We start from the raw sequence: 17,522 nt of genomic DNA on the forward strand, positions 1-17,522 counted from the left end.
TGCTTCAGGGTCTTTTTCCATATCAGCTTGTTGGCTTTTGTTTTTGATAGGGTTTTGGCAGATTGCAGACAGCAACCTTCCTTTCCTGTTCTGTATAGTTAGCTTGGGCCCCATTGTTTGCTCAGCCTATCTTTCTATCTGTGTAAGTGTTTTTTCATGTTGCTTCACCGTCATTATATGTTGGGGGCTGTCTTTTACTCTGGGGTCTGCTTTGGGGCAGTTTAGATTTCCTTTTCTGTCTTTAGGCTATTTAGCTCTCCGGCTGTGATCAAGGGGTCTAGGGCACCGTAGGAACCCCCCACGGCTACTGCTAGTTGTGTTGATAGGTTCAGGGGTCTGCAATCTGATAGTTGCCAACTTCTCTGGTTTTCTGGACGTAGCTTCTATTTTTGTGTCTGCCTCCTACGGTGACTCAATCATAACAGAATCACCCGCCTGTCATGTCGGACACTGTTCACACCAAGGTGTCCGGCAGACAGCGGTAATACCCTGTTGGGTATTCTGTTCCAGTCGGGATAGGGTTAACCAGGTTGTCATGCTGGCTGAGGGCTGGGCCACGCCCTTGGTCTTTAAATAGTTCGTCCTGACTATGGGCGTCGCCGACTATAGCTTTAGCCTAGTGCTAGCAATACCGGTCAGCAGTGGTGGTGTTGGAGCGTCTGATATCTGGTGCAGTATATCCCTCAGTGGTTCTTTCTCCAATCTGTTATATATAGATATTTTTGGTTGCCCTTGCACATTATTGTATTCCCTTGTGTATTAACTGTGTGGTGTTTCTTTTACCCCTGTCCATACGTATTTGTGGGGTCTGGTGTCTGGTCCCCTCACTGGGTGGAGGGAGGTGGGTTCAGCTTAGGGCTGGACAGGAAACAGGGACAGGGTGGAGGCTCAGGCAAGCACACCTTCAGTGTAAACCCTGGGTAGAGGGACAGACAGGGTTCCCCTAGTCTGAGGGACATCGCAGGGGTCCCGGGGTTTTTGCCTAAAGTAACCTAGGCATACCATGACATTATAGTCGGCCCAAATAATAAAGTGAGAGAAAAAAAAAAAAAAAAAAAGAAGAGGTATAGATAGGGAATATAGGGGTTACTTACTATGGATCCTATACTTTCCCTAGCCAAGCAGCTGGAGGCTCTATCCATACAGGTCACTGAACTCAAGGGGGCCGTCCAGCAACAAGGCCTGTCAGCTCCTGCAGTACCTGCTGAGGCTGCAGCCAGGGCAGCTGAGCCCAAGTTTCCCCTTCCTGAACGATTTGCTGGTGATCGTGGTAGGTTCACGGTGTTTCGTGAGTCATGCAAATTGTATTTCCGTATGCGTCCACATTCCTCAGGTAATGAGGCTCAACGCGTGGGCTTGGTGATTTCTTTGCTGAGTGGTGACCCACAGGCCTGGGCCTTTTCACTCCCTTCAGACTCACCGGCATTTGAATCTGTAGATTTTTTTTTCTCTGCTCTGGGTTTGATCTATGACGATCCGGATAGATTAAACTTAGCAGAGTCTAAGATACGCTCACTGCTACAGGGTGATCGACCAGCTGAGGATTACTGCACGGAATTCCGGCGCTGGGCGGTGGACACGCAGTGGAATGACCCTGCGCTTAGAAGTCAATTTCTGCATGGGGTTTCTGAAAGGGTTAAATAGACTCTCCTAATGTACGAGACTCCCGCCTCTCTGGAGGCTGCGATGGCACTTGTAGTATGCATAGACCGACGTCTCCGTCAGGGGGCGCTGGTTTCGTTGCCTCCGGGAGGTGGGGGAGTGGTCGGTGAGGTTGCCGCGGCTGAATCCGTGGAACCCATGCAGATCGCTGGTATAGCACAGTCACCGCGTAACAAGCCTAAACGTCCTTGGCACAGAAGGCAGGGGCTCTGTTTTTTTGTGGCAAAGGAGGACATTTTATTAACGCTTGCCCCCTGGTACCTAAGAAGGGCGCACCGGCGGAAAACTGATAGGCTCAGAGGGTTTGGAGGAGTCTAGTCTGAGCCTTTGTGTATCCTCCGTCATGGTTTCCCAGTGTATGCTCCCTGCTAGGGTAGCACTTGGGGGGCAAATGCTCTCTATTACAGTGTTTGTTGATAGTGGCTCAGCTGCCAATCTCATTGATGAGAAGTTCGCGCATACAGCGGGATTTCCAGTGGAGAAATTGCCGAACCCCATCCGGGTGGTTACCATCAATGCTTCCCCGTTGTCTCAAGGGGAGATCACAGAGTGTGTGTTGGATATACAACTCCACATTGGAGTATTACACTCAGAGCGGGTAACTTGTAAGGTGCTTAGTAACTTACCGGCTCAGATGGTTCTGGGCTTTCCATGGTTGTCAATGCATAATCCTGTTATTGATTGGAAGACCCAGGACATAATTCAGTGGAGCAGGGAGTGTCAGGAGAAGTGCCTGGCTACATGTATTTCCGCTTTGACCCCCAGTATCCCGGAGCCGTTGCTGGACTATGCGGATGTATTTTCTGAGAAGGGTTGTTCAGAACTACCACCGCATCGCCCCTATGACTGTGCTATTAGGTTGAAACCAGGGGCCAAGTTACCTAAAGCTAGAATGTTTAATATCTCAGGTCCCGAGAGGCTAGCTCTCAAGGAATACATTGCGGATAGCCTGAGCAAGGGTCATATTAGACCTTCCTCTTCTCCTCTGGCTGCTGGCTTCTTCTTTGTTAAAAAGAAGGATGGCGGTTTACGCCCGTGTCTGGATTTCAGAGAACTCAACCAGATTACGGTCCGTGATCCTTACCCTATGCCACTTATACCCGATTTATTCAACCAAGTGGTTGGTGCCAGGTGGTTCTCCAAACTGGACCTCAGGGGGGCGTACAATCTTATAAGAGTCCGTCAGGGGGATGAGTGGAAGACGGCGTTCAATACCCCTGAGGGTCACTTTGAGAGTTTGGTAATGCCGTTTGGGTTGACTATGGCACCGGCGGTCTTTCAACACTTCATTAATGATGTCTTCTCTCAGCTGTTGGGGAGGTTCGTTATAATTTATCTTGACGACATCCTCATTTTCTCTCGCGACCATGATACACATATAGAGCATGTTAGACAGGTTCTGCAGTTGCTCAGAGAGAACAGGCTCTATGTCAAGCTTGAAAAATGTGTGTTTTTCGTACAGGAGCTACCGTTCTTGGGTTATATAATCTCCGCCTCAGGTTTTAAGATGGACACCGCAAAGGTGCAGGCGGTACTACATTGGGATCAGCCTGATAATCTTAAGGCGCTTCAGCGATTTCTTGGCTTCTCCAATTACTATAGGAAATTTATTAAGAACTTCTCTATGATTGCCAAACCACTGACTGACATGACTAAGAAGGGTACCGACTTTTCTGACTGGTCTGAGCCTGCGGTACAGGCGTTTGAATTCCTCAAGAATAGTTTTGCCTCAGCGCCCATTCTGGTGCAGCCCGATGTCTCCTTACCGTTAGTCGTGGAGGTGGATGCGTCGGAGGTTGGAGTGGGGGCTGTACTGTCTCAGGGCCCTTCTTGGGCCAAGTTGCATCCGTGTGCCTTCTTCTCCAAGAAGCTGTCGCCTGCAGAGCGTAATTATGATATTGGCAACAGGGAATTATTGGCCATCAAATTGGCATTTGAGGAGTGGCGACACTTCTTGGAGGGGGCTGTTCATCAGATTACTGTGATAACCGACCATAAGAATTTGCTTTATTTAGAATCTGCTAAGCGCCTGTCCTCCAGACAGGCTCGCTGGGCATTATTCTTCACCCGGTTCAACTTCATTGTTACCTATCGACCTGGGTCGAAGAATGTTAAGGCAGACGCTTTATCCAGGTGTTTTCCTGGTGGAGAGTTATGTGAAGAGCCGGTGCCTATTCTCCAAAAGGGTGTGGTGGTATCTGCCATCACGACAGAGATTGAGGCAGAGATTGCGGAGGCTCAGGAGGTGGTACCGCTGGGGTTGCCTGCTAATAAATCTTTTGTGCCGCTACATCTACGCTCTAGAGTGTTGGGCGAACATCACGACACGGTACTGGCAGGTCATCCAGGGGTTAAGAGCACTCTGGAACTGGTATCGCGTCGTTTTTGGTGGCCTAAAATCCGGCAGGATGTGGCCTCATATGTGGCTGCCTGTACCACGTGCGCACGGGCCAAGACTCCTCGTTCCCGTCCCGCTGGTAGCTTGCAGCCTCTCGGGGTGCCAGTAAGCCATGGACTGAGATTTCCATGGATTTTATTACTGACTTGCCCGCCTCGGCAGGGAACTCGGTCATTTTGGTAATTGTTGATAGGTTCTCCAAAATGTCACATTTCGTTGCTTTACCGTCTTTGCCCAATGCTAAGAATCTTGCTCAGATATTTATTCGCGAGGTGGTCAGACTTCATGGTGTCCCGTCTGACATTGTGTTTGATCGAGGTACGCAGTTTGTGGCAAAGTTTTGGAGAGCTTTTTGTTCTCGCCTTGGAATCAAATTCTCATTCATCGGCTTTCCACCCTCAGTCGAATGGACAGACTGAGCGGATGAACCAAAACCTGGAGCAATACTTGCGCTGCTTTATTTCCGACAATCAGGAAGAGTGGTCAGCGTTTCTTCCTCTGGCAGAATTCGCAATAAACAACCATTGCCAGGAATCGTCTGGGGAATCTCCTTTTTTTTGTGTGTATGGTCAACATCCTCAATTTTGCACCTTGCGTCAGGGGTGCTCAGTTGGCGTCCCTGAGGAGGACCAGTTGGGAGCTCAATTGTCGTCTGTTTGGAGGAGAGTCAAGCAGCGCTTGTTGAAGGTGGGTTTCAGGTACAAACGGGTGGCTGACTGCAGACGTGTGCCAGGTCCGGACCTGTGTGTGGGTGATTGGTTGTGGTTATCTACTAGGAACATTAAGCTCAAGATACCGTCACTTAAGTTGGGTCCCAGGTTCATTGGCCCATTTAGAATCTCCGCAGTGATCAACCCCGTGGCATTTCGTTTGGAGTTGCCGGCTGTGTATAAGATTCATAATGTATTTCACAAAGCATTGCTAAAGAAGGTCGTGGGTTTGGTGGATGGTTCCCCCGGGCCACCACCTCCCGTCTTGGTGGATAGCGCGTTGGAATTTGAGGTGTCCAAAGTGGTGGACTCTAGGGTTGTGCGTCGCACTCTACAGTACCTGGTCCACTGGCGTGGCTATGGTCCTGAGGAGAGGACATGGGTGCCGGCCTCTGACATTCATGCTGATCGACTGGTTACTATGTTCCATCGTCGCCATCCGGACAAGCCAGGTCCTCGACATGGGGAGGTTCCGGAGGTCCCTCGTAGAAGGCGGGGTACTGTCATGTCGGACACTGTTCACACCAGGGTGTCCGGCAGACAGCGGTAATACCCTGTTGGGTATTCTGTTCCAGTCGGGATAGGGTTAACCAGGTTGTCATGCTGGCTGAGGGCTGGGCCACGCCCTTGGTCTTTAAATAGTTCGTCCTGACTATGGGCGTCGCCGACTATAGCTTTAGCCTAGTGCTAGCAATACCGGTCAGCAGTGGTGGTGTTGGAGCGTCTGATATCTGGTGCAGTATATCCCTCAGTGGTTCTTTCTCCAATCTGTTATATATAGATATATTTGGTTGCCCTTGCACATTATTGTATTCCCTTGTGTATTAACTGTGTGGTGTTTCTTTTACCCCTGTCCATACGTATTTGTGGGGTCTGGTGTCTGGTCCCCTCACTGGGTGGAGGGAGGTGGGTTCAGCTTAGGGCTGGACAGGAGACAGGGACAGGGTGGAGGCTCAGGCAAGCACACCTTCAGTGTAAACCCTGGGTAGAGGGACAGACAGGGTTCCCCTAGTCTGAGGGACATCGCAGGGGTCCCGGGGTTTTTGCCTAAAGTAACCTAGGCATACCATGACACCGCCATACCGCAGATCATAGGGTACTCAATAGCAGGAAAGAATTGTAAAAAAAAAAAAGTGTGTATATTTTTTCCTCTATCTCTCTGAGGCCGTAGGGGGAATTTTTTTTTTTTCTCTCAATGGAGATAAAGCAATTGTCTGATCGTGTGGAGCAGCTCGCTGCGGAAGTGCGGGGAATTTCCGCCTACTTTGCTCATTCACATGCTGCTGAACCAAAGATTCCTACACCTGATGTATTTTTTGGGGATCGGTCTAAATTTTTGAATTTCAAAAATAATTGTAAATTATTTTTTGCCTTGAAGCCTAACTCGTCAGGGAGCTCGGCGCAGCAGGTTAAAATTGTCATCTCTTTGCTGCGTGGCGATCCCCAGGATTGGGCGTTTTCTTTGAAACCAGATGATCCTATTCTGACTAATGTGAACGCATTTTTTCAAGCCTTGGGGTTGTTGTATGACGAACCTAATGCCATTGATCAGGCTGAAAAGACCCTGCTGGCATTGCACCAGGGTTGAGATTCTGCAGAATTGTACTGTCAAAAATTCTGAAAGTGGGCAGTACTTACTACCTGGAATGATAATGCCTTGGCTGCTCTCTTTCGGAAGGGGTTGTCAGAAGCCGTAAAAGATACTATGGTGGGATTTCCTGTTCCCTCTGGTCTTGACGATTCTATGTCATTAGCTATTCAGGTTGATCGGCGTTTGCGCGAACGCAAAACTGCACGAGAGGTGTTGCCACCTGTTGAACAAATGTCTGAACCTATGCAATGTGATAGTTTTGTCCAGAGAGCAGCGTCAGGAGTTCAGAAGGCGTAATAAGTTGTGTTTTTTCTGTGGAGATGCCTCGCATATTATTTCTGTCTGTCCTAAACGAGAGAAACGCTTTGCACACACGATTTCTGTTGGTGGTGTTCAACCTAAGTTTCTTCTGGCTATTACTCTGATCTGCTCCCTGTCCACATTTTCCGCCAAGGCTTTTGTGGATTCGGGAGCAGCCCTAAACCTAATGGACTTGGATTTTGCTAAACGTTGTGGATTTCCGATGACACCTCTGCAGACGCCTATCCCTTTGAGGGGGATTGATGCTACTCCTTTGCTTTTCACCCTCAGACCAATGGGCAGACAGAGAGAACAAACCAGACCTTGGAGTCATATTTGAGATGTTTTATTTCTGCTGATCAGGATGATTGGGTTTCATTTTTGCCCTTGGCCGAATTTGCTTTAAATAATAGAGCTAGTTCTGCCACTTTGATGTCACCTTTTTTTTGTAACTTTGGGTTTCATCCTCGTTTTTCTTCAGGGCAGGTGGAGCCCTCTGCCTGCCCAGGTGTTGACACTGTGGTGGAGAGAATGCACCAGATCTGGGACCAAGTGGTGGATAAGTTATCTCTCTCCCAGGAAAAGGCCCAGCGGTTTTCCAACCGACATAGGACCATTGGTCCCCAGTTTAAGGTTGGTGATATGGTGTGGTTATCATCAAAAAATATTGCTATGAAGGTGGCTTCTCCTAAGTTTAAGCCTAGATTTATTGGACCTTACAAGATTTTGGAGATTATTAATCCGGTCTCTTTTTGTTTGGCTCTTCCTGTCACATTTAAAATTCATAATGTGTTCCATAAATCTTTGTTGAAGAGGTTTGTTGAACCTGTTGTTCCGGGGGTGGCACCTCCAGACCCTGTATTGGTTGAAGGTAACATGGAATATGAGGTAGAGAAAGTACTGGATTCCCGTCTGGCTAGACGGAGACTCCAGTATTTGGTTAAGTGGAAGGGTTATGGTCAGGGGGATAATTCCTGGGTCTCTGCCTCTGATATTCATGCCAAAAGATTGGTGCGTGCCTTTCATCGGGCTCACCCGGATCGCCCTGGTGGCATGGATGAGGGTTCGGTGACCCCTCCTCAAGGGGGAGGTACTGTTGTGAGTTCATTTTCCCCTTCACTACTGAGGCCCGATGAACTCCCTCTTCTGGTAAAGAAAGGTAGTGAGCCTGATTATCAAACACCTGAGCCTAATGATGATGACTGGCTGAGTGGAGTTACTGACTGGATATAAGGCCGCCGACGCCCTTCTGCCCTGTGGGTGATTTCTCTGTGGGATCCTTGGAGACCAGTCTGAATTCCTGCTCTTCTAAAGCTAAGTTTTCTGTTCGGCTTTTTGCATTTGTGCTTTGACTTTGTTTTGCTTTGTTTTTCTGGATTTCTGCCATTCCCTGCTGGGGTGAGCTGAATTCCTTTAGCTCTGTCTTCTGAAAACACCTGAGTGATGATTTAGTTTTTGAAGCCTAGCTGCTTCAGGGTCTTTTTCCATATCAGCTTGTTGGCTTTTGTTTTTGATAGGGTTTTGGCAGATTGCAGACAGCAACCTTCCTTTCCTGTTCTGTTTAGTTAGCTTGGGCCCCATCGTTTGCTCAGCCTATCTTTCTATCTGTGTGTGTTTTTTCATCTTGCTTCACCGTCATTATATGTTGGGGGCTGTCTTTTACTTTGGGGTCTGCTCTGGGGCAGTTTAGATTTCCTTTTCTGTCTTTAGGCTATTTAGCTCTCCGGCTGTGATCGAGGGGTCTAGGGCACCGTAGGAACCCCCCACGGCTACTGCTAGTTGTGTTGATAGGTTCAGGGGTCTGCAATCTGATAGTTGCCAACTTCTCTGGTTTTCTGGACGTAGCTTCTATTTTTGTGTCTGACTCCTACGGTGACTCAATCATAACACCCGCCACTGGCATGTCCCATTCAGAATAATCAATACTTCACAAAGGAGACTATCATTAAATAATGGCCCCAAATGATGGTACTATGATAAAAGTGATTTTATTTGTTACAATTAATAATAAAAGGACAAAAAAGGTGCAGAATACAATAAAGAGGGACTATATCCTCATAGGGAATCACAAAATTATAAACTCAGACCAGAAAATTTAAACATCAATCAAAATATACTTGCATGAAAGGCACTATAGAAGGTTCAAAAATTGAAAGATCAATGAGATGCTCAAAAATACAAGTATTAGTAGTGAGTCAGGCACACTCCCAAAGTGACAGATTTACCCTCCTATGTATATTGCACTTTCTGCATTCACTAATATACAGGTAACTACATCAATGTGTGTTGGAGCTGAGCCCTACCACAAAAAGAGCATAAAGATTTAGAGCTAATCAAAAACTTCCTATCATTGCCATAAGAATAAGTATAATGAATTACCTAAGATTAGTAGATTGGTCTTGTGTTCCCCTGCACGCGTTTCACTTTGCTTCTTCACAAGGTGTGTCAGGGCAGAGGGTGTACCGATTTAAATAATGACTCCTGTGTGTTGATTGGACTAGAAATTGCCAGACCGCCAATGGGGCGATAAAATAACCACGCATGCTGAATATAAAGGCATCGTCAAAGCGTTGTTATAGTAACTAAGAGAGGCGTCACGAGCCAGATAGCCAATAGAGCGATGGCATAACCACGCATGCTCAATATAATGATATTGTCACAATGTTTTATGGTAACTAAGAGAAGCGTCGTGAACGAAGTTGTTCCAGCGCGTGCGCAGATCAGTCAGTCCCAACTTCATATTCGGGTGCAGTTTCGCGGTCACGTGTGCGGACACGCTAGGTCAACAACATAGCTACATTTTTATTGCCCAGATGTAGTACTTTGCATTTTTCCCTGTTAAAAAACATTCTGTTAGTTGCTGCCCACTGCTCCAGTTTATTTATATCTTTTTGAATCCTCTCTCTCTTCTCTAGTATTAGCTATCCCTCCTAACTTTGTGTCATCAGCAAATGTAATCAGTTTACCCTCAATTCCTTCATCTACATCATTGACAAAGATGTTGAACAATACAGGGCCCAGGACAGAGCCCTGTGGGTACCCTATAGCACTTAAAGGGGTAAAGCCCACATCCCCTTACACACATACACAAACCACACACACATCATCCATATATGCTAAAACTTTTACTTATTTCCCACCACTTCCAGGCACTCTTAAAGAACTGTCACACTTAACGATGCACCAGCGATCCCGACCAGCGATATGACGAGGTCAGGATCGCTGGTGCATCGCTAAGTGGTCGTCAGTGAGCTGCCACACAGGCAGATCTCACCAGCAACATAGTAGCGGTCGGGGGGCGATCCTGACGTCCTCCCGCCCGCGTCCACACGTCGATCGTCGGCGCCACAGGAAGCCCAGCAGGAAGCTGACGACGAGAAACGGTCCAGGACGTTCTCGCGCGATCAGCGATAACCAGCGGGGGAGCGGTCGGAGGTAAGTATCAGACATAGCGATATCGCTAGCAATATCGCTATAACGTCACAAAATCCAGTGACATTATAGCGATATTGCTAGCGATATCGCTTAGTGTGACAGACCCTTAACACCCCTCATACATTTATCTCTCCTAATCAGCTCCAGTAGAGGTTCCATTACACAAATGAACACAATAGGTGATAGCGGGCAACCTTGTCTCACCCCTGAGCGCATCTTCACTTCTTCACTAACCCATCCATTTATGAAAACTTTACTACATGCGTCCTTATACAACATCCTTATCACATTCGCAAAAACACCGGGAAATCCCATTTTTACTAACACTCTAAACAAAAAACCATGCGACACTATCAAAAGCCTTTTCAAAATCAATTGACAATATACTAACATCTTGCTTTCTACTCATACTATCCCACAGCACGTCTCTCAGCAAGCACAGATTTTCACTTCTCCTCCTTCCAGGTACACCACACACTTGCTCTTCACCAATCACCTGACTAATCACCCCTCTCATCCTATTTGCCACCAATTTTGCAAATATCTTATAATCAACATTCAAAAGCGTAATTGGCCTCCAATTTTTGACATCCTTTTCAACCCCATTCTTATAAATTAAAACAACCACACCACTTTTCATACTTTCAGCCTTCCTACTATTTTCCCACATACATTTATATACTTCCATTAAATCACACCCCATAATGTCCCACATCTTCCTATAAAACTCAGCCGGCAATCCATCCTCACCAGGAGTCTTGTTTAAAGCCATACTAACCATCACACTCTTCACTTCTTCCTCATCTATATCCTTCATCAGTTCAGCCAAATCATTCTCCAACACCTTTCTCTCAATACACGCAAACAAATCATCCTCAAGGTTTCTATCACATGTCTTCTCTGCATATAAATCCTTATAGAAATCTTCGACCACACCCAAAACATCCTTCCCTTTCACAACACTTCCCTCCATATCATATGCTCTCACAAAATCCTCTTTACGTCCCACCACCTTTTTGAAAAAAAATTTAGAACATTTTTCATCCTTTTCAAGTTTGTCCATCTTGGCCTGGTATATAATTTCTTTGCCTCTCCCATTTAAACATTCATTACACTTTTTCAATTTCCACATCCACCTTCCATCCTTTTTTTTCCCAAATTTTTCAGAAATACTAACCTCTTATTCAGCCATTTATACTTTCTCCTCTTTCTAGCAGCCTGTTTATACCCTTCCTTCCAAAAAAACACACACGTTTGCTTTTTAATCCAATCCCACCACTCCAAAACACTATCAAACTCCCCTTTTTTAGCACACCATTCTCTGTATTTTCTTGCATAATTTTTATACAATTTCTCATCTTCTAACATGCTCACATTTAATTTCCATATACCTCTCCCACTCACACCATTCTCATCCAGCACCAATTCACATTTTACACATTCATGATCAGAATACATCACCTTAATTTGCATATTTCTTACACACCAAACCCTTTGATACAAAACACATGTCAATTCTTGAGCTATACCTTCCACACTCAGAATGATATGTTGCAGGTGGTAAATTCACCCCACCCTGTTTTGCCAAATCCTGCAGCTTAACATCCACGAGCATTAATTTAACAACACTCCCAGAAGCATCCACACTATCACCATCAATCCCACAATTAAAGTCCCCCACCAAACAAGCGGATCCTTCCCAGTCAAATACATCTTAATTTTTTCAAACAGTCCTATTCTCTCATACCTCTTAGTTGATGCATACACATTAACCACACGAAACCTTAACCCATTAATTCTCACCACCACCATTATACACCTGTCGGCCTCAATAACCATATAACTAGATATTTCAAATATTTTGATTTTAAACAAAACACCCACCCCATCATTTCTATTAACACAAGACATTGACCACACTGCTGGACTATGTCTCCATTCTTCTCTTCTGACTTCATTATTTAAGCCACATTCCTGAAGGCATATAATATCAGCGCCTGACTCTTCAAGTTCTTCCAAAATTGCAGCCCTTCTCTTCTTATTTGCAAAAACTCGGACATTTGATGATATAATCACAAAAGCCATGCAAGTCTAGTTCTCAAACAACCCTAGGAAGCATAAGGACATAAGTCACAGGGGGGCGGGAGGATTTTTGCCGCCAGGCCCAGTATCCATCCCTTCCTCAAATAACGTCTGAAAGCGATTCTATGTCGCCACAAACGGCGGTTCCACAACTTTAGTTCTCTGTTTTTTTGCTGCTTTCCGAAAGGGACGAAAGGAATCTCCATCCCCTTCTTTGGAGGAACATTCGTCAGATGATGACCATTCATCAATTACTTGAGACTCGTCAATTTCTGGACTTGGTCGATAATCAATTGATTCCACCTCCTCCTGATCAGCACCTTTCTCAGCAAGCAAACTTTCCTTCTGCTCTTGCTCATCCTCTTGCTCCAGCACCCTCCTAGCCTCCTCTTGCTTTCTTTTTAAATCAAACTCAGCTGCCGTTCTTCTCTGCCTCTCATTACGCTCAACTTCCTCTGCCTTTTTCTTTGCCACTGGTCAGTTCCTGTAGACATGCCCAGTATTTCCACACATGTCACAGGCCCTCAGCATAGGGCAACCTCCGGCTTCATGACCAGGTGTCTTGCAAAGTCTGCACACCTTAACATTTAGGCAGTCCTCTTTAACATGGCCAAAGACATGGCAATTCCTGCAAAAGGATGGCTGACCCTGGTACCACAAGTAACCTCTGTGACCAGCCACTGAGAAATTGGCTGGAGGATGCTTCACACCACCAATGCAAGAAGGATAAGTCTTCAGCCTTAAAAAAGAATTTGTATGTGCCATTAAAGACATTCAAGGCACTGGTCTGCTTCATGCCACCCTTCACGTACACACAGTAGTTAGACAAAAAGGTCTGAATAACTGACACTGGCATAAAGGGATTGTACACATGCACAAACAGCACCTTATCCTCCAACTCAAAAAGAGGATGAAAGGAGATATTTTTCAAAACCGCGTTACTGAGGGTTTTTCCTCAGGCATTCATAAAACAACAAGCAGGTGCCTTGCTCATTAAAGATGACATCATACTGGCCGATTTTCTTAGCCTCCTGGACACAATAAAGTTCATTAAGAGATACCTGCCATTTCTTCAATGATGGTAGGTCCAATGTACAGTCATGGCCAAAAGTTGAGAATGAGACAAATATTAATTTTTACAAAGTCTACTGCTTCATTTTTTCTAATGGCAATTTGCATATACTCCAGAATGTTAAAGAGTAATCAGCTTAACATCAATTACTTGCAAAGTCAGTATTTGCATAGAAAATTAACTTTATCCCCCAAAACACATTTCAACATCATTGCAGCTCTGCCTTAAAAGGACCAGCTAACATCGTTTCAGTGATTGCTCCATTAACACAGGTGTAGGTGTCGATGAGGACAGGGCTGGAGATCAATCTGTCACGATTAAGTAAGAATGACACCACTGGACACTTTAACCCCTTAATGTCCAATGACGGACACAGTCCGTCATCAGACATTTCCCCTGCTTTGATGAGGGCTCCGGCGCTGAGCCCGCATCAAAGCCGGGACATGTCAGCTGTTATGAACAGCTGACATGTGCCCGCAATAGGCGCGAGCGGAATCTCCGTCCGCCCGCGCCTATTAACTAGTTAAATGCCGCTGTCAAAGCTGACAGCGGGCATTTAAATAGAATTTCCGGCCGCCGGGCCGGAAATGACGTCATCGCCGACCCCCGTCACGTGATCGGGGGTCGGCGTCACGTTGCCTGGACAACCAGAGGTCTCTATGAGACCTCTATGGTTGTTCCAGGCATAAGGCTTTCAGCGCCACCCGGTAGTCGGCGCTGAAAGCACAGCAGTAAATCTGCTACATATGGGCGATCTGCTCATCGCCCATATGTAGCAGAGCCAATCGGATTGCGCATGCTTCTAGCCTCCTATGGAGGCTATTGAAACATGCCAAAAGTAAAAAAAAAAAAAAAATGTTTAAAAATAAAAAAAAATTAAAAAAACCTAAAAGTTCAAATCACCCCCCTTTCGCCCCAATCAAAATAAAACAGTAAAAAAAAAAATCCCACATACACATATTAGGTATCGCCGCATTCAGAATCGCCCGATCAATAAAAAAAAAGAATTAATCCGATCGCTAAACGGCGTAGCGAGAAAAAAATTCAAAACGCCACAATTACGTTTTTTTGGTAACCAAGACATTGCATTAAAATGCAATAACGGGCGATCAAAAGAACGTATCTGCACAAAGGTGGTGTCATTAAAAACATCAGTCCGGCACAGAAAAAATAAGCCCTCACCCGACCCCAGATCATGAAAAATGGAGACGCTACGGGTCTCGGAAAATTGAGCAAATTTTTTTTTTTTTTAGCAAACTTTGGAATTTTTTTTCACCACTTAGATAAAAGAGGACATAGACATGTTTGGTGTCTATGAACTCGTAATGACCTGGAGAATCATAATGGTAGGTCAGATTTAGCATCTAGTGAACCTAACTTTTTTTGCAATTTCACCGCACTTGGAATTTTTTTCCTGTTTTCGAGTACAAGATATGGTAAAACCAATGATGTCATTTAAAAGTACAACTCGTCCCGCAAAAAATAAGCCCTCACATGGCCATATAAACGGAAAATTAAAAAAGTTATGGCTCTGGAAAGAAGGGGAGGGAAAAATGAAAATGTAAAACCAAAAATACCCCTGGTCGTTAAGGGGTTAAAAGGAGGCTGGTGCTTGGCATCATTGTTTCTCTTCTGTTAACAATGGTTATCTCTAAAGAAACACGTGCAGTCATCATTGCACTGCACAAAAATGGCCTAACAGGGAAGAGTATCGCAGCTAGAAAGATTGCACCTCAGTCAACAATCTATCGCATCATCAAGAACTTCAAGGAGAGAGGTTCCCTTGTTGCCAAAAAGGCTCCAAGGCACCCAAAAAAGACGAGCAAGCACCAGGACAGTCTCTTAAAAGTGTTTCAGCTGCGGGATCAGGCTACCAGCAGTGCAGAGCTTGCTCAGGAATGGCAGCAGGCAGGTGTGAGTGCATCTGCATGCACTGTGAGGCGGAGACTCTTGGAGCAAGGCCTGGTCTCAAGGAGGGCAGCAAAGAAGCCACTTCTCTCCAGAAAAAACATGATGGACAGACTGATATTCTGCAAGAGGTACAGGGAGTGGACTGCTGAGGACTGGGGTAAAGTCATTTTCTCTCATGAATACCCTTTTCGATTGTTTGGGACATCTGGAAAACAGCTTATTCGGAGAAGACCAGGTGAGCGCTACCACCAGTCTTGTCTCATGCCAACTGTCAAGCTTCCTGAAACCGTTCATGTGTGGGGTTACTTCTCAGCCAAGGGAATGGGCTCTCTCTCAGTCTTGCCTAAAAACACAGCCATGAATAAAGAATGGTACCAGAATGTCCTCCAAGAGCAACTTCTCCCAACCGTCCAAGAGCAGTTTGGCGATCAACAATGCCTTTTTCAACATGATGGAGCACCTTGCCATAAAGCAAACGTGATAAATAAATGGCTCAGGGAGCAAAACATAGAGATTTTGGGACCATGGCCTGGAAACTCCCCAGATCTTAATCCCATTGAGAACTTGTGGTCAATCATCAAGAGACGAGTGGACAAACAAAAACCTTCAAATTCAGACAAAATAAAAGCATTGATTTTGCAAGAATGGACTGCTATCAGTCAGGATTTGATCCAGAAGTTGATTGAGAGCATGCCAGGGAGAATTGCTGAGGTCCTGAAGAAGGGTCAACACTGCAAATATTGACTTGCTGCATTAACTCATTCTAACTGTCAATATAACCTTTTGTTACTCATAATATGATTGCAATTATATTTCTGTATGTGATAAAAACATCTGACAAACACACATAAAAACCAGAGGGCAGCAGATCATGTGAAAATATAATATTTGTGTCATTCTCTAAACTTTTGGCCATGACTGTACAGGATATCAATTCTCTCCAGATCAGATGTGTCCACTCGGAGACGAACGGTGCTCTTCACTCCTGACGAAAAGCTTGAAAGACATGTTGACAGAACAAAACTGTCGGTCCAAAGACCACAGTAAAAGAACAATGCTTTTCCTTGAAACTACAAATCACCCAGCTGAGACTATAAACCTCAGACTGAGCTGCAGGCCGAAAATGGTATCTCTCCTGCCCGGTAAGTATGAGTTGGGGCCCGACGAGCGGCCCTCCGACGCAGCTCTCCAACATCGCGGAGTCTCGTGCCGGAAGGGGAGGGGGTGGTGGCGTAAGGCACAGGCCGCCCGGAGGCTCGTTGAGTGGGAGGCGCTGGCTGGCGCCCGGTCCAACCCCCACGGGGCAGGCCGAGCTCAACTGAGTCAAAAGTCGTCCAAGATGCCCAGCAGAAGCCAGAGTCATTTGCATATAGGGCCATTGGCTCCGCTCCAGCCTCACTCACGCCGCTGCACCCACCCGGGAACATGCAGACAGCTGCAGCTGCTGCCGCCCCCCTCCTCCCGGCCCAGTGGCCAAGTGAATAAGACACAGGCGAGCTGATCAATCCCCACCAGCCAGAGAGCCCCAAAAGGGCCAAAGGAAGGAAGTGCCAAGCAAAAGCTCTCGTTGAGAGCCCAAGCCAAGCAAGAAACAGACAAACAAAGCAAAAAGACACACAGCGATGCACGGAAGTTGCGGCATCCCTCCCCCACAAGGGGGAGCCAAAGGCCACAACTGACGCCGCTTTGAGCTACTCCAAAGTATTCTAGCTCTAGCAACAGGTGTGACGTGCGGCTCTGCCAGAGCGTCTTTCGGTCGGTTGGTCAGCATGTGTCTTTGACCAGAGGAAATCAGGGGAAAGCGCGAACGCAGTCCCCCACTACCACAAATTATGCAGTCGAGTTTCCCACGTTTGGGGAAATCGCAGGGGTCAGCACACCCGGAGTGCAATGGATGAGCCTCACCCTGGGAGAACCTTTTTCCTCAGATGGGAACTCTCATTAACTCTTGCATCATTTGCTCGTTCATGCAACAAGTTTCCAGATCATCACATGGAAAAATAACCTTCTACCAAAAAACAAATAAGCAATCCCAATCACCGAAAGGATAAAATCTTACTGTAACAGCTCCTTCCACTGTGAATACTTCCAAAATGCCTCTGCTGTTTCTTCACAGAGCCTCTTTTTATCTAATATGTAAACATAAAACAACCTGGCAAGAAAAATATTCTTACATTCGACTGGAGAAAGACACACCTTTTTAAAAATGACCAGATTCCGTGCATCCCACAAAACTTCCTTATATATGGCAAAAATAATCCAACTCATCCGTCTCCGTTCCAAGTGGTTAAAGTCTTGACCTGTTAAATTCCTTCCAAAATTAAAGCAATGGAATCCAACAAGAGCAATAAAAAACCGAGA

The 17,522-nt window shown here is 45.9% G+C and overlaps 1 pseudogene; it reads right to left on the reverse strand.

Annotated features, from left to right (window-relative positions):
- Nucleotides 1-16,953: 16,953 nt before the first annotated feature.
- On the reverse strand, nucleotides 16,954-17,100 carry LOC141072762 (U1 spliceosomal RNA; annotated as a pseudogene).
- Nucleotides 17,101-17,522: the final 422 nt, after the last annotated feature.

Source organism: Dendrobates tinctorius, unplaced genomic scaffold (genome assembly GCF_039654945.1).
Source record: "Dendrobates tinctorius isolate UK_male_01 unplaced genomic scaffold, ASM3965494v1 ptg000285l, whole genome shotgun sequence".
In the NCBI taxonomy this organism is placed as follows: domain Eukaryota; kingdom Metazoa; phylum Chordata; class Amphibia; order Anura; family Dendrobatidae; genus Dendrobates; species Dendrobates tinctorius.